General features: G+C 41.2%; 1 protein-coding gene across 2 annotated transcripts in view; it reads right to left on the bottom strand.

Moving 5' to 3' along the window:
* The window catches only part of LOC120418386 (uncharacterized), a 67509-nt gene extending 45024 nt beyond the window's left edge, over positions 1 to 22485 (bottom strand). Inside the window, exons 1-2 of one of the 2 annotated variants that reach the window (XM_039580760.2) lie at positions 22360 to 22485; positions 17799 to 18002 (exon numbers count right to left, since the gene is read on the bottom strand). The gene's annotated coding sequence lies outside the window, so the exon portion shown is untranslated. Of the gene's footprint in view, positions 1 to 17798; positions 18003 to 22220 lie in introns of both variants that reach the window. The other variant, XM_039580761.2, reaches the window with a different exon arrangement.
* Positions 22486 to 22901: the final 416 nt, after the last annotated feature.

Raw genomic sequence — 22901 nt, 5'->3', positions numbered from 1 at the left:
ACGCATTTGACCCGCCCGGGTCGCCTCCCTCTCGTCCCTGCCTCCTCCGCTTTCCGATGTTAGACACCGACGGTCCAGCACCAGAACCATCCTCCCCGTGCTCTCCACCTCCTTTAGCAGCTCGCTTCCGCCCCATGCGCTCAGCGTTGTCCACTGGCACCGCGGCAGGCTCATCCGCCAGCTGCCTCTCCTCCTCTCTCTGCTCTCTCTTCCGCTTCCGAAAAGCCGCATCGTACACCTTCTTCAAATGCCTCGACATCTTGCCGAGCCAACGTTCAGTAGGGTTTGGAAGCGCAAAATGATTTGCGATTAGGTACTTGAATCTTACATCCCAAGAGGGGAAGGCCAATGCTTCGAACCCAATTAGCGTGTAGCATCAAATTTTGTTTACAAAATCTTCAGGGATGCCATTTTGTTATTCAGAACTGTCTGTCTGGACAGGCTTCGTATAAAAGTCTGTGCACAAGTCGAACATTCAAAATCAAGCTGAAAATCATACCAAAAACGTTTGCAATTATTCTGGCACTATACAATTAGTTAATATTAATATTTGCATTTGAAAAAATCATACAATAGAAACATTAAAATGTTAATGCACCAAAAAAAAATCTGGCGCAACCTTTAAATGTCTGTAAACTATATACAAATCTGTGCATTTGGCATCCCTGCCTTCTGGCACATCATGAGCTGTTTCGAGCTGTCAAACCCAAAATTTGTTTACATTTTCTCCTGCACGACCGTAGGGTGGCGGCAGAGGTCGAGGGGAGGAGGAAGTTTTCGTTCGCAGTTTTTTCGGAGGAGCTGCTGCTGCTGAGCCGCCGTGGAGTATCAACCCGGTTACGGTGATAAACATGCCAGAGTACGTGACGAGTCGGATGGCGTGGATTATCCGGAACCGGCAGCATCAGGTTATCCGAAGCCAGGTTGGTCAAAATAGTTTGTGTAACCGCAGTTCTCGGCGCAACTGATCAATCTGTGCTCGTTGGACCTCGCTCCGAAGAAAACCGCCACCAGCAGGTTCGGTCTGGACTGGGCTGAAACCGCGCCTACGCCACAAGGATGCAACCGTACCTCCCCATCATCTGTGACGAGAACTAAATCTACCCGCTGGCGCTGTTCCTGTCGAACGGCAGGTCAAGGGCTAAGGCTACGATCTGTCACACGACTTCCCAAGCCTTTTCACGGACAGCTCGCTCATCATCCAGAAGCAAACGACCTCGCTGGACATGTTTGTAAGTTTCTTCAAAATAACAAATCTTGAAACAATCGGCTTATTCTTCTCTTGGGTTTTTAGGATCGGGTCGCCGTCCTGCGAGTGGTTCGAGGTGCTAGTTTGATCTGGCTGGTGGAATAGTGATGACCAACGACGGAAATGAAATTCTGCGGGAGATTACGGTCGAACATCCGGCAGCGCAAATTATGCTTTAAATTGCCCGCACCCAGGACAAGGAGGAGGAGGGTGATGTTGTTAGCCGGAGAGATGTTAATCACGGCGGAGCAACTCCAACAGCTGCTGATTGATCCGACCTCAGGGACTACCAGTGGAAGCGTTGAAGGATATGATCAAGCTGTTGCAGGAGAACGCTAGCGTTCCGTTGAACAAGGCCAAGCTGGTTGAGGTGGTCAAATTTAGCATTGGAACTGCAGAAATTTTATTTTCTGCTCTTATTATATTTATTTTGGTTATTCTGTGAATAAAACTGATAATTTTATTTCTGGAAAAAATACATCGATAGTTTTTATGATCTGAAAATCTGCACTATCGAAACGTGAAAACTAATCTGAACGTGGCCTTCATCAGGCTGTTCTCGGGGATAGGCTCTGGTGACGAAGAACGGCTCGTGTCCCTAAAGTTCTGAAAGACAGCGGCTGTTAAACCTGTCTACCTTCCGGAGGAAGAACAGATCATGCCGCTGGCTACCACATCGACATCATCGCGGAGTACATCCGGCCGGAGGACGTGGCCCGGGTTGCGCTCATCTAATCGTCCGGTTTAATCGCCTGAAAGAGCAGCAATCCTTGATGTTGTTATCGGCCAGGGACATGGTCAGCCGATCGATTCCCTGGGCGTTACAGATTTCTCGTCCACCAGCTGAGCTTTGTCATCGCCGGCTGCTTTGTCGAACCGAATCGTCGTTAGACATCGTCGACAAGTTTGCCCAAGAATCGGGCGATTGCCGTAGAGGTCGCTCAGGTGTGAGCTTGTCCTGGGCTGGAAACATGACCTTAAGGATCTTTTCCAGGGCGCTGATCACGGGAACGCGCTTGAAGGGGGGCATGAAGTTGAATTCCTTTGCGCAGAATAAATCGATGGCTTGTTGCGGGAATCTTACAGGGCACCTCGACTGCACCGTGGCTGTGTTCCCCGCGGATTGTCTAATCATATTCGGGCAAGCCGCTGTTAGTTTCTTGGGAGCCTCTTGTTCTACCGGTAAATTCCGTAAGGTCCGCTTCCGGGTGGGCGAGGGGGCGTGTAAAGAGGCACTTTCGCGTGACTTCCACTGGCCACAAGTGTCGACGTTTACTTCTCGACGAATTTTCCACGGAATGGATGAGAGGGTTGCGTTGTTAATGGTCTCGGGGTTGGTTGAATTTTGTTCGAGTTCGAGACCATTTTAGGTACATCAATCAAACGTCCGCGGAAGGGAAGCTCGACGCATCGAACCAAATCAGCGTGTACCATCAAACGGGAGAAGGAAAGGAGGGGGAATGTAGAGAGAGCGTGTGTGTGTGCAATCTGGCGCAAGAGTGGCCAAGCCAAACTAAAAATCGATGATGGCAAAAAAATTATGCTTTTCCGGGTCGAATTCCAATGTTTCACTCTTCGTGATGAATTTGTGGCCCTGAAAAGGGCCATTTTTTTGCAGATCTGGTTGTTTAAATTTCACCGGGTAGCTCAACGTGGCGCACGAAACAAAACAACAAATTTCAAGGCCGCGACGTGTGCACATAAACACACACTCCGTCGCGGCCCTCCAGATCGAAGTTTGCTCGTGGCCACGTCAATTTTACCCGGCAAACACGGGCAATCCGGCAGATGTGGTCCTGGTCCTGATCAGCTCTCAACTCGGGAAGAGTTTTCCTTCGGTTTTCGCGTTGTTCTTCCGCTCTCCCTGCTGCTGCGCGCTGTTCCTGCTGGTAGCTGTTTTCTCGTCTGAGGTTTTGAAAATTATGAGCCGACCGGGCCGACCTTACTTGTTAGGCAGCTCAGTGGCAACTAAGTGGAGTGGAGAGGGTAGCACGTAGTTTTATACTTCTACTTCGCCTCTACTTCCCCTCTTTTCACGATCGTCGACGACCACCGCTGCTGCGGTGATTTTCCCCTCAAAATCGTTCGTGTTGTTTGCAAATTCTAAGCATTTTAAAAATTCAATTGTTTGAATAGTTATACTATCGCGGCAATTCGGAAAATTTTATAGAAAATTGCTGAATGTTTTCCGAATCGAAAGGTCCAAAAATTATGTAATTTCAATGTGTCTGGATGAAGATATTATCGTTTGAAATAACGTTCGCCAAATGTGACGCTTGGGATCGAAATTTTGAACTGGCCCCCCAGTATAGTAAGTAAAGACATAGTCCTATGTCAAAAAACCTTATAACGAATGAAATAACGACCTCCGGACCGTGGACTTTCTTCGCAAAAGTTTCCGTCGATCCACGATGGCAAATTTGCAACAAGATAGCATCGCCATTCGGCTTCGTCCAGTTTTGCAATCTGCAATTTAAATTTTTGGCGTTAGCCTCGAGACCGTCATCCTTTTCGGCGTTTCCTTCTCACATGTGCTTTTTTTGGGGGGTAAAAGTTGGAATTTTGAAACAGTGACTACTAAATTTCCGAAAACGACAACCTAAGTCAATATTTGATACCTTTACCCTACTCACCCATGGTCTCATACACATTCCAAAGGCGCACGAAAACACACTATGAATTACTGCAGATGGGGTTTTCGGGCAGCACAAGAGGATTCGGAAAAAAATGTTTCAAGAAGCAAGAAAAAACGATGATCCCATCAGCCCCGAAATTACGTTCGCCCTTCGGTCCCTGGTGGTATTAATAAAAGGGCTGGGGCTCCTTCAAACAGGATCCTGAAAAATTGACCACGCGAAATTGGGAATACGGATCCCTGGTGTTTTGGGAGTGTAGAAACAGAACCCAAGATTGGATCAGATATGGAGTTGAAGATTTGGAAATTTAGACAACCATTTCCATTTTGTAAATTTCCTATGAATTTCAAATAAAATCATGAAAATGATAAAAAAAGTTTTATTTAAAAATGTGGAGAATTAAGATAAATTGATAAGTTTAATTAACAGTGTACGAAAACGTCAAATGGCAGTGCTGCTAAAAATAATACAAAAGCTCAAACTTGATATTAAGTTGTGTTTTAAAATTGCATCAACACATTTATTTATAACTAAAGATTTTGAAGTGTGTTCGAACATCATAAGAATTGAGTAACTTTTGTTAACAGTGTACGAAAGTGTCAGAGAAAAGTGTTGCTAAACAAACTTTTTATAACAAAACTAAAATAAAAATGCAGCGAGCAAAATTTAAAATTCTTTTTCGGAGATGAAAAATTTCATTCAATATTTGAACACAGTTTATTTTCAATTTACAAGAAAATCTTTTAAAAAGAATGGAAAAAAGGAAGCTCAAACGCCACTTGGGAAGTGAATAGTTTAAAATCGATCTCAACGCACACACAAAAAAAACGCTTTCCCCTTGAAATTCTCGCACAGAAGATTGATTCTTGAATGAATGCCTTCCCTCACACAGGAAAACGGAAGAAGAAAAAACTTTCATCGCAAGAAACGATCAATCTTCTCGGACTGGGGTCGGAACAACGGGGCCGTCCCCAAATGATAACATTTATGCTGAAATCTATCCCCTACTGCTTGTAAAGGGGGATTAATGCGGTAATAATCGGATTTTTTCCGATCCGGACGATAAACGTCCCATGACGGGACAGTTTGTGATTTTGGGATGGTGATAAATTGTGAGACAATGTTGTGATTTAGTTTGGATTTTTTTATTCTTTACTATTTAAATAAAGAAGAATTGAAAAATCCTTGGTAAATTTGAAGAAATTCGACAGACTTCAAAGAAAGGGGCCAATTTTCAGTTTTAAATGTAGATTTTTAAAAACGTTACTATTTGTTTTGATAAATAAAAATAAAATGAGCAATCCAAATTTAACGTGTTGTTGACAGATGCTTCATAAGAAGTGTCTAATTGTTTTAGCTTTCAAAAGTTATCATATGTTCGATAACTCATTTAAAGCAAATGTTCGTGTATTTGATAAATGCTTTTAAGGAGTGTTGACAATTCTTTTTCACTTTCAGAAAAGAATTTGAAAATGTTACCATATTTGGTAAGTAAAATAAGTAATTAATCCCGATTTAACCTATAGCTGAAAAGTATTTCGAAGGAAAGTTTAATTTTTTGTAAGTTACAAAAAAACAAGAAAGCTCTATTTAAATTTCACGTGTATTTGACAGGTCACACTCAATTCAATTCGAATTCTGAAATGGAATTTGATTCGAATCGTATACGAATTCCGTTTCAAACGCAACAACAGGTGTAAACACGGAATTAGAATTAAACTGACTAGGATTTTTCATAAGAAGTGTTGCCAATTTTGTTCCGCATTTGAAGAAATGCCTTATTTGAAACAAAGAGAACGTTTAAGCAAGCAAAATTAATTGGGTATTCGACAGATACTTCATAAGAAGTGATGGTGAACATTCATTTTCAATTTTTGTTTAATTCAAAGCCACATCTTATCCTGAAAACCACCCAAAAAAAAAAACGCACGCTAAAACAAAGACGAGCCAAAAAAAAGTAATAAATTCTAATCCGACTTTCCGCAATCCTTCTGTTGATTTTCTTGTCCTTCATGACTTCCCACGGCAGGATCAGTGTCATAACGGGGACATTTCCAGCACCGCCTACTAGGGTGGAAGTGTTGCCAGCGTAACAGCGCAAAAAAAACAAGCAAAAAAGGACGAGCTGAGTGACAATCTCATTAACAACTTCGCCAACACAATCCTACCGACGGGATTGTCAAGGACTACTGCGATGGGGTTTTTTTTTTTTGGGTTATGTTTAAAGTGCCCTTAGCCAAATGAGGGTCCGCCCCGGTACGCAATTAAAAGATAATGTTTCGGCTATGGTTCGGACCGAACTCGGATCCCGTGACAAGTTAATCATTTCGGACCGTGGATGCTTAAATTAATCAGGGAAAATATTTCCCAAATTGAATGAAACTGATATGTTTCGCACAAACGTTAAATTCAAAGAAATTCCTTTGTCCAGCCAGGATAATTCCAAATGTGGCCATCAATTCCAGAGTTGATGCATTATTTGCACTGAATGCCCATTTCGAGTCCCTTTACAGCGCCAGATAAGCCATTACGACGTCGATTGCGTGTTGTATTGTCCGGTTGTAATCCGTTGTCTGTGGTTTTCATGGATTTCTCCGCACCCTTCCAACCTGGCTGCCTGCGAATAATCCTTTATGACGGGCTGTGGTGGCAGACAATTCAGCAATCGAAGGGTGGTTTGCGGCGTAAATTCGAACAGAAGTGGAGTTGGAGAGAATTATTTGTTTTTGAAGCTGATTAACAGATGATTTATCGTGGGAAAAATAGCAAATATGGCAAATGAGCAGTTATTAATTACCGTGCAAAAAACAACGTCAACAGCTTTTGCAAATATTTACAGTTGACATTTAGAGATTTAATATAACACAATTTCAAAAAATAATGGAGTTATTTGCGTGCGCATGTATTGCGTGTACGTACACGAAAAAAAGTGAGGTTAAATTTGGTCTGGCCAGCAAAATTAAATGGTGCACTAGTGTGCGTACGCGAAACGTCATAAAATTTTGCTGTCTTGATGAGCGTCACTCTTGGGTGTTTTTTCTTTAGCGTGTATAAATTGCCATCTGTCAAATAACAGTGTTGCCAAATATACTAATTTGACGAAATCTGTAAGAGTTTAAAAATCGCTTAAATAAGTAGGGTGAGTGATGAAAACAAATGCATTCTAACCATCCAAACTGTAACAATTCTCCAAATTCCCACGCAACATTTCAATACAAAATATACGCAACAAAACCCACTTTCCGGCAAACATCGTTTTCCCCAAACTAAACAATTCATTCGATTCCGAAATTTACGTGAAAACCTGCAGCTCGGTCCGTCCATCCCCAGCAGCAAAAGATCAAACTTTGGTCCGGCCAGCATGGATGGTGTCCTTTTCCCAGCATATCCATCCCTGGGAGAATCGGTTGTTGTTGTTTGTGAGGGTTTTGTGGGACCCGAAATTCGAGGCGGGGGGGGGACCAGGTTTTATGTAAATGTGCGCAACAACAGCCCCAGATGGTGCTGTTCTCCACCAGTGGAGGTAGTTTTAGAGTGGAACCGCTTGTTCTTTTTGCGGGAATTGAGCATGTTTCGGTTTAGTACACAGTTGGGTCATAGAATGTTAGAAAAGAAATTTACAAAAAAAAACATAAATTTAACCAATAATTTGCACTGTTTCTTAGTTTCGTGTAACTGTCAATTTTAATAAAGGTGTCATTGAAGTTCGAGAAATATTGTTTTTTGCTTGTTTTTGAGCAAAGCTCTGAGTTCTGTTAATATTCAAAATCAAATGTCCCGCAATGGAATACCACCTTAAACATTTAAAATATTTTTAAATCGTGAACGTATAATTTTGACAGTTTGTTTTCTGATTGTCTGTGAGAATAGTGTGGACATAATGTTGCACAACTTTGAATTCACGTGCACGTGTTCAGATAGTTGCTCGATTTACGAGCTGAACTAGGACGTGGTTCTGCTGACAAAGTTAGTTTAATTGAGAAGATGTGACAAATGAAGTCAAACTGAAACTAAATTGGGAGAATTTAGTTCAAACTACATAAGCCAATTTATTTTAAATGGAATACATCATCAAAATGAATCCAAATATCTGCCGATTCCTAATCAAACAGCATCAAAAGTAATTTGATTTTACGATAGTATTTGCATTCCACCTACCACCGGAATTTACACTCCAATTGCAGCGTTAGCACGCGCTTTTTTGTTAGGGGCGTTGCTAATTGGAATCAACTTCCTGTCGTTATTAAAAATATTCGTTCTCCAATCGAGTTTCGAAAAGAATGCATAAATTGGTTGGGCATGAGAAATTAACAAGCGCTGATAGTGATTAAGTTTGGCAAAGCCATATAATAATAAGAAGTACTACACACTCTTGAATTCTGATTGTAGTAATTGAAAAGGAGCAGTCCTTACTCTACATGTATTAATAAAGAATTGAATTGAATTGGATTGCGGAATGGCATCAATTATTCGTGTGGTCGTAGGTTGATGGTTCGATTGAAATTAATTAATTAACAGTTCGATGCGACCACTGGAAATGCCGCGGGAATTTCAAGTGAAATTGATGAGATTGAGTGGCGAATTTAAAAATAAAAATAATCAATTCAATTTTTAAATCGTTCAGAAGAAAAATTAAATAAATTGGCAACACTTTCCAAACCCAAGACAAAACGTCATCTTACACGTCCAATGCAAAGCACTCCCTTTAAAACCTGAAAGTGGCCCTCTGGAAACCATTACTTGGCCACCGATCGGTGGCAAGAGCATCCCTGGCCAGAACTTTCTCAACGTCAAGGTTTACTCAGTCTTATGGGGAAAGTGTTCCTTAATGTATACAAAAAAAAGATACACTCTGAAAAAACACTACCCAAGTAGCGCAGAGAGGGGCGGAAAAGAAACAACTCGTCGCAGTCGGTTGATTATTTATTCAAAACTTTACCGTTTCGCACCAGAGCGCGCAAGAAAGCACAACTTTTTCCTTGTCAGAGCCAGTCAGAACGGAGGGAAGAGTGTTTTCTTTAAGACACTCATACTCGGGAATCACAGAAAAACAGATGTGATCTAATCGTCAACAAAATTGATTAATTTGAATCAAAATCCAAACGAATCCTGCAACGTCATTGAAAATCACTCAGTTTCCGTCAGAAGCGGATCTTCTCAAAAAATATTGTTTGTTTAGTTTTGAGATTAAACGTCAGAACTGAGTATTTGTAAAATTAGGAGTAAAATTTACCCAAATCTGACGTTTGGCCTCAACACTCATTCCTGTGTACGCGCACGTTAAAAATCACTCAGTTTTCGTCAAAACCGAACCTTCTCAGAAATGAGTAAAGGAGGCAACTGCCAGATTTGAGTGAATTTCACTCAGAATTCCACGAAAACTGAGTGATATTCACCCAGATCTGAGTGAAATTTACACAAATTTGACAGATGTCCCCTTTACTCATTTCTGAGTAGGTTCGGTTTTGACGAAAACTGAGTGATTATAAACGTGCGTGTAGGTTATCTTCTAACGGAAACTGAGTGATGTTGAATGTGCGTGTAGTTTAGTTTGACATTTCGAAACACTCAATTGCATTCACTCAAATTTGAGTTAAAATTACCCGTTTGCATTATTTTTCGAAATTTTAAGTCTGTTTTCTATGTATCCAGCTGGGCCAAACTTTTCCGATCTGGGCTAATCAGGCAGACTCCTTCCTCATCGTCGCCTTTGCTCTGTCTTTGGCACGTGCAAAACTTTGATTAAAACGGTCGATATTAATAATTGATCGGACTTGGTGCAGTGATTCGTCGTCGCTCTTCCGTGCCTTTGACCTTGGGGTAAAAGTTTTCTGGCACCGTGGTGGCAGCTCCCATGCTGACAGGGACATCCGTTACACTGCTCCAGTTAACGAAAAGATTTTGTTTTTCACAAGAACGAAACTTTTGAAAGCGTGCCAGCCGAGAGTAAAGGTCACGTTTTGCTTGAACTGAGCTGCCGAAAAGGATTTTGTTTCATATACATAAGGAATGAGGTTGTAAATGGAAACGTTACAGAACGTTTAAATCCGTTGCAATTTAACCTAAACATGGATTGTTGTTAGTAGCGTGCACTGTTTTGAGCTGTCAAATGATTTTGTGACTGACAGGAGGCAGCTTTACACTCACAATCACAATAAAATTGTGTCAAAACCAGACTTGCTCAGAAATGAATTTGGATAGAATTTTACCCAAATCCTACGTATGGCTCAAAACTCATTTTTGAATAGGTTTGGTTTTCACATATAATTGAGTAGTTTTCAAAAGATTTGATTGAATTTCACTCAAAATTCCACAGAAATTGGGTGGGTTTGACAGAGGCTGAGTGATTTGAATTGGAGTCTAACTTTTCAAATCTTTGTCAACAATGTTAAGCTGTCAAAATGTTTCACAGCTTAATGGCGTCTGACAGAAAGCATCTTCAGTCAAATTTAAGTCAATTGCCTTAATGGCGGCGTAATGGATTGTAATACCCCCTCGTCATTACCATATTCTTCTCCATAATTTCGCCTCATTGTCCTTTTCCAAACCGACAAATCCTACCTGCGCGCTCATTAACAAGAGACAAGGGTCGTCTGCGAACGGAAGTTCAACTTTGCGTGAAACTTTCCTACCAAAATCCGGGCCTCTTTCAAAAGGGACACCAATATCAGACTAGAAATTTTCGCTGAGAAGGGCACTTTTTGGCATCAACCGTCATCTGCAGTGCCCAGAAGGTCCTTCACCGGATGTCGCAACATCTATATTCAAATGCCGGTTATAGAACACGAATTTTATTGCCATTTGTCGGCGGCCACCCGGAGCTCCTCTGAAAGAATGGAGGACGTCCTCCTCATCCTATAAAGGGGGAAACAATGCGAACTACCCTTCTCCTGATTCCCAAAAGGATGGTTAAGGAAGAGTCAAGTCAAGCCCCAGCGGGATGTTTATGGGTTTGGGGGGAAGGACGTTGGACGGGTTGTAGGACATTCCTCTTTTGGGAGTTGGTCGGGTGTCACCGAAGCAACTGGCATGCCATTTGAATTAAACAGAGAATGTTAGTTTTATGATGGAACGTGATGGAAGATGATGAAAACGGATTTCCCCAGGGGCAGGAGTGGAATTCTGTGCTTTGCATTTGAATGCTGAAACTTGGAATGTCAGTTACATTTTGCTTTGCAGGACGTTTTGTAAATTGAAAAAAAGCCTGTTGAAACGATGAATGTAACTGTTTTCATCCACAATGTAACCAGAAAACAATAAACGTGTGGATTTGACGTTCATTTTTAAGTCATCAAATCACTGTTTTTGTCAAAACCGAACCTACTTAGAAATAAGAAAATGGGCATCTGTCAGATTTCAGTGAATTGAACTCAGATCTGGGTGAATTTCGTTCTGTTTTCGTTTAACGCTGAGCGAAATTCACTCAAATCTGACAGATGCCCTATTTATTCATTTTTGGGTTGGATTTGATTTTTGACGAAATTTGAGTGAAAATTACTCAGAATAAGCTCATGGTTTTTTGGTAAGTTGGCACAAACATTTTGACATTTTGTTAGAAGAAACCAGTGTTGCCATTTTTTTAGTTTTTAGCATTTTCCAGTGATTTCAACCCTGCCCAGCCCAGACAGAGCACTCAAGGTAAGGAGAACGTGGAAAGTGGACACCTTGAACGCCTCCCCCAACACGCAGAGCCTTTTAGCGTCAGCTGAGCTGGAGAAAACTTTTCCTGACGTTTCACCCACTTTTAATTATAATTCATTGACTGCGGGCCGGCTTGAAACCAAAGGAGACCGCACTCTGCGAAATGGCACGCCATCAAAGTGGGCTGTTTCATTCACACTTCGCTGGGCAGCGTCGTCGTCGGCGGCGGTTTGCAAAACGATCTGGCAGCACGGCCTACTTGAGGGCGCCCACGAGTGTCACTTTGGCCATGATTGATATTTTTTTCAAACGACCATTTCAAAAAACCGCAACAAGCAATTCACGTCGTCATTTTGAGCTCGAAATGGGCTCCATAAATGGGACGATTTGTCCTGGTTTTATTTTGGGCCGGCGCCGAGATCATCACTCCTCGGGGCCGGAATTTAACAGATCCAGCAAATTGGTTCATATTTCACGCACATTTTCCGTGCATTCCCGTGCGGGGCCATAACTTTCGAGGGAATAGACACGGTCGCAGTAAAAAAGTTCGTACGCGAGCCAAGTAATCCCCGGGTCGTAATTTATGGCGTAGTCTCTTTTTCTGGCCTACTGCGATTCGGCTCGAAAATTTTGGAAAACAAAAAAATAAAAACGAGCTAAAAAGAGTTCCCATGTGCAAACAAACTCGTTAGACGAGAAGTACACAAGGCGACTGACTCTCTGTTGGTCTTTCCAGTTCTGGCATTCTTTCGTCTTTTTCGAGAAATCTTCACTTTAGTACCATTTTTCTCCACCAGAGGGGTGCGCCGAAACGTCAGATCGAGCAAGAGGGGAGCAGGAAAAAGTTCTGAGCGCCGTTTTCCGGAAGACAAACAAAGTTCCTTCTGCCGGAAAGTGAACCCATTATAAATCCAACCAGAGGGAATGTGTGTGTGTGTTTTTTTTTTTTTCGTTTGGGATGTGCATTAACCATGGCTGGAAATGCTTTTCCGGAACTGGATCGGGACGATATTTTTGCCCTAGGGTAGTTTGTACGGTAAAAAGTAGTGCCAAGAATAGAAGATGGGTATTATTGCAGTTCATTAGAATAAAAAGTTGGGCAGTTTGAGGGTGCAGCTTATTGCTGCTATCAAAATTGAGTTGATCTCCTAACAGTGCTGCCAACTTTAAAAAAACTAAAAACATTTTTTTGTCAACGTCAGGAAACCTCGGTAAAAGTGCGATTTGGACATTCTGTTCAAGAGACAGAATTGCAATAATTTCGAAAGTGTATCAATTTTGACAGCTACAGTGCTGCCAGCAGCATCACACAATCGATGAAGCTGTCTAGACCAAAACCGTCGTTTCCCAACCGGGCCGGAATTCTTGGAGGACACGAAGAACCGGACCGCGGCTGTGAACCGGATGTTCGCTCTGATTAATCGCAACCGGAGCGTGAAGCTTTGCCGAAGCGGTGGTTTTCCGTGCGGTTCAAGCTCGATTACGATTACGGGGCTAACCTCCCATTGGCACACACGAAATGACTGGTGTAACCACTACGGTATCAGTCCGACCAAACCGCCCGGTGTCGTCAGCCTAGGTTGACCTGGATTTTAGGGTAGAGGGAGCTGATTTCGTCATGAATTCGTTTTTTTATTCTCCACTGTAAAGATTCGGGTTTGAAAATCGAAAAGAGTGTCCTACCCCTCGGTGCGCATCCAAAATGGATGCGCTTCACTGAAGCATTACAGTTCAATTAATTATTGATGGTTTGCCTCCCCCTCCCTTTGGGACGAAACAAAGTGCGAAAAGTTGGTGCCCTAGCGAAATCCGGATTTATTCCCTGGCCGCACCGCACCATATGGGTAAAGTTCTGGCCAGAGCCGATTACAGAACTAAATTTATGGAACTCCTCACACCAGTGCACAAAGGACCGGCACTCCCTATGCAAATTCCGCCCTTCCGGGGTGGGAAATCCGTGCCGGAGCTCGATTTCACTAAACAAATCCCCGGAATCCACGCGCTGACAAACGTGCGGCACCGTGCAGAATAGAGAATGTGCGCTCGGTAAAGTTTCGTAACGTGGAAACCAAAGTGGTGTAACACTTAACAAAGCTAAATTTTGGGTAAATTTTAAAGTTAGGTCGGTAATCCGCAACAACAGTGTAGCGTTGACGTTTAGTACATTGATGCCAGTTTGTCAAATGCAAAATTCAAGGTTGAACTTTTCAAGCTAATTTCAAAACAAATCTCATTCAAGGCTTGCTTCAATGCAGAAAGTTGGTGTGAAGGACGCCGGATGTGTTCTCAAAATATTTATGAAATCATTTCCTGAGCTCCGAAATATGTTGCAAACTTGTTTGGGTTTCCTAGAATTCACAAATCATCCCCGGAAATGTAGACATGTGTTGGTGAGTGTAAAGAAAACACCCCCCAGGGGGAGAATGTTATGGTAATTATTTAATGCTAAATCACTTCTGCCAATCTGACAGGCAAATACACTCTAGCTCGGCCCATATCTCAACCCAACGATAAGCACTCTTGTTTGATGCTTTTGGAACACTCATCCTTCTGTTACTGATTTATCTTTACTCATTCCACCATCCGGGTCCGACTAGAACGTAGTAGGCTCTGATTTGATAAGGCGTCATCAACAGACGCACCCGGATGGAAGCAGTAGGCGGTGATCAAAGGATACGTTACGTTTTGAAGTTTTTAGTTTGGACTAGTTCGTTAAATTTGTAGCCGATTTCGTTTAATTTCACTGAGAATTTAAAGAAAACTGAAAGAAATTCACTCACAATTTGGTTAACTTTGTTCAATATGTATAGAAAATTGAGTTAAATTTATTTAGTTCTGAGTGACTTTCGACCAAATCTGACGTTTGGTCTCGAACTCATTCTTTGGTAAATTTGTGTTTGATGGTAGCTAAGTGATTTTTAGTGTGTAGTTTTGTCCGCCATGATGGTTCAGAAACGTCAAACAGCAGACAGTGTTGCCAATTTTATTCTGTGATTGAGAAAAAAAAAACACGCATTTTCAAATATACTTCCGCTATTCTGACTTCAGGTCTTTCAGTCCCTGAATACCCTTATCGGCCCGATAGGCCTTTCTTTGTTCCTTGCTGTCATAATTATGAATATCAAATAAGATTACCAACGAAAGCCTTTGTGGGCACCACCTTTGTGGGGTTTGCAGTTTCATAAAGCTCCGATGTGCAAACATTGTAGAGCCAGCCCTAATCTATATGTAAATACACACATAAACACACAGAACTTATACGACTATATAATAACCAATGTTGATAGAGTCTCTCTTCTAAAAGGGGGGGTTTTTGCCTTTTATCCTTTTCCTGACAGGGTTGGGGGACCCCGATGATGATGACCGGCGGCAACCGGTCTCTGCCTTTATTTCTAGGTTAGGAAGAACATTTGCCCCTCTCACAGAACAAGTGCACCACAGACAATCAGTCTTGGGAAGATAATTTCACAATTTTTAATTTCTAGAGAAATCTACATTTTGAATCACTCAGTTTTTGTCAAAATCGAACTCTGAATGGTGATAAATTAAAACCCCATTTCATTGAAATCTGAGTGAAATTAACTCAAATCTGACGTTTGGTTAATTTATTCATTTTTGAGTAGCGTGTATCCGTCATTTATGGTACGTTCGTTTGATGGCTAGTTCCACACTGAGTGCCGCACTCAGAGCTGTCAAAGTGTTTCTTTGAAGAAACTCGCGCTGGTTCCGCACGAGTTTCGCCGCCATCTTGGAACTGAAACTCTAGTGCCGCACTCGATATTTTTTCAGTTTCATGCGAGTTCCACGTACACTGGCAAGTGACGTTCGATTGAACCAAAACTGGCACCGACTAGTGCGGCACTCAGTGCCGCACCGGCTCTTCAAACGAACGTACCATTAGGCTGCATTCATTTGAGCAACCTTGGGATGGATCCTCACCAAGTTTGACAGATGTCACTTCCGTCACAGAAACTTTGACAGCAATCAATTCCAATGTAGTTTTTCAAAAGGTCGTAATCTTGTATGCAAATAAACAGTTAATTTCGCTCACTCTAGTAAATATTTACATTATGAAATTTGACAGCTGAATAAAAAACTTTTCTCTTGAATGAAATTTCCTAATTTTTCAAGATTTCATGTCCGATAGTCTCGGCAAACGTGTTACACAAACTCACCCGTGGTGACGTTTTATAGCTGAGAAGTGGTGTGTTGCCTCCGGTCGCAGGTGTCACGTAGGAAGAACACACACACACAAGAGAGTACACAAGTGCTCTCGGTTCCGATGAGGACACCGACCGAACGGTGATTACGGCCTTCCTCGAAAGGGTTGACCGGTGGTTTTGCGAGGAGAACTTGATTGAAGGGGTTTGTTTGATTATTTGCCATAATGGCGGACGTCAAATTGACAGAATGAATATTTTATGGAAAGATCTATGGAAACAGTTGCAAAATCAATTCTGTTTAACTTTCCGAACAAAAGCACTTAATTCTCGATAAAAGTTCAAACAAGTTGTCCGGACCAACCGGGGACACATCCGGCCTTTGATCCCCAAGGGAACACGAAGCTTCTGACAGCACCAGATTGCTATTAATTTTGTGAGAAAAGTTTTCCCCCTTTTGCACCACATCCAAAGTAGGTGTGTGGAACTACGGAGGAAAGTCATTTCCCTTGGCTTAACTTGACGACCAACGAACGCTTACTACATCAGTCCGGATCGTTTTTGTTCCCTGATAGATTGGGGTTGGCAAAGGGCAAAAGAAGTTTGCTGGCTAATGAAAGTGTCAACATCAATGTATCGTGCGTCGTTACAGAGCTGGAAGAAGTGCCGATTTCGGGGAGCTTTTCGACAAAGTTAGAAGAATGACGTTATTGAAGTCGAAATTAAACAATATTATAGCAAACTGACGTTGTTATGACAGATAATCTTTCTCTGTAGAAAGTACACTCTCAACTGAAATGATACAAAACAACTTAAAAATACTTTTTATAGCATCCACCATTATGGCTCGTTTGACAGAAACGGCCCTACACTCAAAGTGAGCATCGTTTAAAACCTAAAATTACCCTTCTCACAAGCATTGTTGTCGGAATTTAACAATTTTGCAAAAGCCCTCGTCGAACAAAGGCCTACCAAATGTATACCTTGTGCAAAACAAAAAACTCACCAAAGTTCCACCACCGCGAAGGCTGTTCCGTTTGTAAGCGATTAATGTTTGGCCAGAGAGAAGAAAAAAAAAAAACGAAAAACAATGGCTCGAAATTGTTTACACCCTTCTTCACGACAAGCTCAACCAAGCCGAGACGAAACAGGTTTGACCCCCACGCACACCAATGAGGGCTGTGAATCAGTGGGAAAGTTAATTGTTCAATTCAATAATTCACCACATTCGCGAATGTTCACGAACAAACCAACCAAAAACAAGCTGCGACTATGGAACATCCGCTTTGGAACGCCTGCCAAGATGGTTGACGAAAAGGTGGGAAAGTGAGAGCTGTCAAAGTCAAACTATTTTTTTAAAATTTAAGCAAATTTGACATTTATCAGACGCCATGTTGAGAAAAAAAGATCACACCTACAATCCATCACCTTGAACGAGAATGACGTCGATGGCTTTAAGGGCCCATCTGCCTAAAATCTACCCAAGTTTGCGAAACAATGGAAAAGAACGCGATAAAAACGGCCGCGTCGATTGTTTCGACGAAATGGCAGATACGCCCTTTTGGGTTTACTTTTTTCGCCGTGCCTGTGCGGCACTTTTGTGAAAATTGGACAGCTGCGGCGCGAGGTTTTGTAATTTTTTGAGCCAGCACTAAAAGCTTGGGCTGGAAACGAATAAAAAGTTGACCCAATTTCCCAACCGATGCACTCCATTTGTCGGATGAAATTGAGCAAAAAATGATAAAAGAATGATTCATTAGCAATTCGAGCGTTGAAAATGTTGGTTTTTGCTTCATTTTGCTAGAATAAATATAGATTTTGTGGAGGTCGATTTGGTAGAGTGTAATTCAAGTTCAATTATAGCATAATTTGCAATTCTGCGAATTGTGAACATTACGCAATCGAGTTTAATTAAACTTCTATGCATTCAACTAGCAATCTGCACTAAAAAAAAGCGAATAAACGTGTAACTGTCAAACAGTGCAGTGCTCCCAGTTTTTCTATTTCTCCGTTTACACTCTAAACTTTTCCCCGCAATTTCCGCGCAAATTGCCATTACCCAATGGCTGTGTTGTCATTGAATTACAAAACAAACACGAACGATTCACTCACCTCTGAACAGCCAATCGAATCGCTGCTGCACCGCTGCAATTTAATCCAAGGTTATTGCACTCTCAAGCTGCTTCGCCAACAATGATGAGCGTCTCGCAAAAAAATAATTTCCTCCAAAATTTTCACACTGTTTTGCCTTCACTAACACAACACTCGATGATTTTTCCAAGCTTCCGGCTTCTTCTTGGCTAGCCTTTACTTTGCCTATAATCGGCAATGAGAGAGAGTGAGAAAAAAACAAGATTCACTTTTATTTCGCGATTATTCACTCTTCAAGCAAACTCGAAAGATCAAGTGGGAACGAGAGAGAGAAAGAGAGGGAGGATAAAAACGGTTATTTTCACTTTCATCCGCGGAACTTCCCAATAACCGGATCAAGACGAACCAGAAGAAGAAGAAAAAGTTCACTGATCAGAGCAGCGGTTCATTCATTATTAGCGCATGATTGTGCAGTTTAACGGACACGACTGACGGACAGTAACAAAAAAGAGAAAAGGTTAAGACTCACTCGGCACCCAGCGAGAGATAGAGAGCGAAATAGAGGAAACAAAGCGGGAGCGACTTGAAAAGAAAATAGTCGAGAAAGAGAAGAGGAAGAAGAAGGGTGGAGCGCATAACCGGTTCGTCTCTTTAATCGCAGTAAGCGGCGCGGTGTGAGGCGAACGAACCCAAACGAAATCGAAAGGGAAACATGATTGGACAAGTCGCGGGGAGCGGGCAGCAGCAGGCCATGCAAAGCGGGAAGCGGTTTAATCGAAAGTGATTCAAGAAAGGGAAGAAGGAGGGAAAGAAAAAGAAGCTGTCCGTCACGTCAAGAGAAGCCAAACAAAGGAGGCGGTGTGGTGACGCTTGGGAAGAAGACAACACGGATCTGCTGCCCGATTTGACCTCGTGTCGTGTCTTCTTCTCGCGTGAGTTGGTCAACGCAAACGAAAATGTGGGACACCGGAACTTGGTCCGTAGCCGGGGAAGCATCAGCTGGGTGTGGACCGGTCGCGTGCAGCACGAGAAATTCCGTTTGATTGGAGATTAATTAACGGGGTAACTGTCAACGTGTCTTTCAATTTCATCGTTTATTTATCGTGAAAATATTTAGCCAATAACTTCAACTTTCAAAATTTAACTAAAACGCTGAAACCGATTCGATTCGAACAGGTTCAAAAGAGAAATTCAAAATTGACAGCCCTGCGAACTGTCACTTTTACACGCTGAAACTTTTGTGTGCTTTTCGAAAACATATGGTACGTTCGTTTGAAGAGCCGGTGCGGCACTGAGTGCCGCACTCGTCGGTGTCAGTTTTGGTTCAATCGAACGTCATTTGTCAGTGCGCGTGAAACTCGCATGAAACTGAAAAAATATCGAGTGCGGCACTAGAGTTTCAGTTCCAAGATGGCGGTGAAACTCGTGCGGAACTAGCGCGAGTTTCTTCAAAGAAACACTTTGACAGCTCTGAGTGCGGCACTCAGTGTGGCACTAGCCATCAAACGAACGTACCAATAGTGTGATTCAACCTGTCAACGGTTGCGTCCAGGGTTACCAGGTCTGAAGAGTAAAAAATCTGGCAAAAAATCTGGGAAAAATCTGGCAAGCCATTTTTCTCAAAGTAATAAGTAATTTTTTGTTCAAAAACTGTGTATTTTCACTTTTTATACATTATAGCTTCACAAAATAAACAAAATACGTCAATAAAACAATGTGAGGAAGAAATAGAAAATTATTTTTTTCTGATTGGCGCTCAAAAAATCTGGCAATGCCAGATTTATCTGGCAACCTGGCACCCCTGGTTGCGTCACAGAGTTGAATCCAAGCAAAGTTGGCCATTTTTGCAGCCCCATTTTTTTTCGCTCCATCGCGCGCGCGCGCATCGAAGTTTGAGTTGAGCTTTTTTTTCAGTAGATGGCGCTGCGCGTTCAGGTGGAGAAAGTTTGAGCGGTTATTTTTTCTGTTCGCTGATGTTTAAGATGGATTAGCACTTCGTTTCACGCGGTTTAGCTGCTTGTTAGCAAATTGGTTTAGTTTTTATATTAATCAAATGAATCTTAATTGGCAAAACAGATTTCTGCGCAAGATCATTGATAATACATTCAAAAAATCAATTGAAATTTTGTAAATCTTAAACTATCATTGAAAATTACTCAAAATTTAACATAAATGATTTTTTTGAAACCACATGCAATTTTGGCTTCGTTGTTACTCAGCGTACATAACAGGTATTTCCTTTTCCACAGATTTTTTTTTTCAAAGCCTAAAGTTCTTAAAAAATTTCAAATCACAAAAAAGCAATAAAACTGATAACATTTTCCGAGCTGTCAGTGATATTTCCCAAATTTTACATGTGTGTTAAAGTGGCCTAAATCATGTATTTCCGTTAAAACTCAAACCTCAGTGTGTTCAGTTAACACAAAATTTGAGTGACGTTAGATGGAAGTGTACAATATATAATAATAATAAAATAAAAATTTCTTTTAACTATGATTATTTGCTACGAAAATCATTTGAAGGAATTTATGGAGCTTGAGTTCGAGCTACATAAAATCAAACAAACGATCAATATTTTTTCCAGTTTAAGTTAAGCACATCCTTACCAAAAATCATGGTTTTTTGAGTTCAATATCCCACTTTTCAAATGATTTTTTGAGTTCAGGTACTACAACCATAAAAATTGTTAAATTGGTTGAACTGAAAAATTCGTATGAAAAGTGGGATATTGAACTCAGAAAATCATGATTTTTGGTTAGGGTGCATTATGTATATTGTACACTCTCATTTAACCCTCTACAACCCAACCCCGACTTTAGACGGGCTTCAATTTAAAAAAATCAACAAAAATAAATTTTTTCAACCAATTTTTGATCTTTAAAAAGCATTGGAAAGAAGAACTTTTAAAATTTTAGACAATCTATGGGTTGGAAGTTTTACTTGTTTTAAGTGACTTTGCCAATGTTTTTAAAAATGTAATTTTTTTAGGGGTCAACTTTGGCTGTATTTTTTACTAAAATTTGCTATATTTTAAGTAAAAAGAAATATCCAGTAATTTTTCTAGTGTCCCAGACTATGCCTCTACGCATTTTTTACAGCTTAAATGATAATGGTGCCATTTTATAGCAGAAAATGTGAAAAACAAGCAAAAAGTTGAAAAAGTGACTGTAAAAACATGAAAAAATTATATAGGCAAAATGAAATGATAGGAGGTGGTAGAATAGGCCAAAAACTACCAAAAGCAAACATAAACTAAACAAGATAAATGCAAATTAAAATACTAAAAATGAAACAAGATAAACATAAAACAAGAGAAGTAAAGTTTTTCGTAGAACAAAAGTTGCTCAAAATGAAAAATAAAAATTTTCGAAAAAAAAAATTGGGCAGTAGAGGGTTAAAATAACTTGAATTTCGTATTGATTGAGCACACTCACAAATCAGTTTCGAACTGATTTCGTATGCGAAATTTAAACAAAATGATTGATTTTAAATGAAAGTGTAAAATTAACATTATGCTTAACCTGCACTGGAAAAAATGTTCATCATAAGTTTATATAAATATATGCTTCACATTAAAAAATCAGAAGTTTCCCTTCAATGGTAATTTGAACTATAATTAGCTTGAAATTTTTCTAGCCAAGTATGACCAAAATCAAAATTAAACCATTTTTCCATCATTATTTCTAAATATTTTATTTATTAAAATTTATCCAACAAAAACGTTCAAACCTTTGGCACATAAATTAATCATTTCGCAGATTTTATGCAGAAATACCAAATATTCAGTCATGTTTGCCTCCAACTCGCCCCACCATCTTTCATCAGCGAAGTAACTCTCACTAGCGCCACTCCATGCTCCGAGCTCCACTCCTCTGGTAAGTTACTGCCCCTCCTTTAACGGCTTCGTAACTTTCGAAACAAGCATGCATTTCTCAAATCCTGCTTCGCCAACTGCCCATTCCACGACGCAACCACACGCGCTGAAATTGCCACCTTTAGTTCCTTGTGCTTTTTATTTTTTATTTTGCTTCTTCTTCGTCGTCGTCTCCTTTTCACTTCTTGGATTTTTCGAACATCTTCCTCTCTCTCTCTCTCCGCCTGTCACATTTAGTGGTTCGTTTTCGCCAATTTATCCGCTGCCTTCTTCCGAGAGTACCAGCCACACACGTGCACACATTCACATTACACACGTGTCTCGAGTGCCGCCTCGACACGGATGTTATTTGCGAAAAATCTTCCTCTTCCGTCGGTGGTGTTCTTCACGCTTAGTGTGGCCACTTTACGTTTCTTAATTTCGCTGAACAGTTCTTCAGCGTAAATTCCGATTGTTAAAACTCCTTCAATTGTTTGCCAAACCAATTCGCACACACTTTCCACGCAATGATTTTTTTCAGTGCAAGCCGACTTTTACCCGCGCTGCGCGCGCTTGCGACTTTCACTCACATACACCGCGCCAAATTCGCACCACACAACCCTTCCCCTTCACTGTCACTCGACGACAACAATAACAAAAACAACAACAAAAAGTCGTCGCTGCGCGCCAGGTTTCACTTTACGCGCGCCGCTTGAGCCTCTACTGTACCTCGGAGTGGGGGGGCTTTTACGCCAGTTTTGCGGAAAAAATACAAACGACGTGCTGCTCGGTCCACGGTCCAGTATCAACTGAAACTGAACTCAGCTGAAACGGTCGCCTTACTACGTTGGGTTGGATTGGGGAGTAAACACGACGCCAACTGCGACGACGACGACGACGATAAAAGCTTCCTTTTGAAAGCTTTGCCGAGTGCGACACGAAGCTGAACCGACGTAGGCGCTTGGAAGGTGGGTGAAACTCACGGTTCGAATTTCACGGTGAGTGAAAACGGTAAACATCTTCATCATGCAAGAGGTCCTTTTGACAACTTGATCGTGTTACACTGAGGTAGAAGTTGACTTGAAAGTATGAAAAAAACTAGAGTAGAATTTAATCAAACTTTGACAGAACAGTTTAAGCGTGCAAAAGATAAATTTGACAGTTCAACAGTTACACACTCAACGAAGTTTGGCAACAATTTGAGCTATTTTTTATTAATTCATGAAAAAAACAAGTAAAATTGATTTTTTTTCTGAAAAAAATCACGAATT

This window comes from Culex pipiens, chromosome 1 (assembly GCF_016801865.2).
Source record: "Culex pipiens pallens isolate TS chromosome 1, TS_CPP_V2, whole genome shotgun sequence".
NCBI lineage: Eukaryota > Metazoa > Arthropoda > Insecta > Diptera > Culicidae > Culex > Culex pipiens.
Note: the sequence above shows the minus strand (reverse complement) of the source record. Positions and strands in the feature narration are given on the sequence as shown.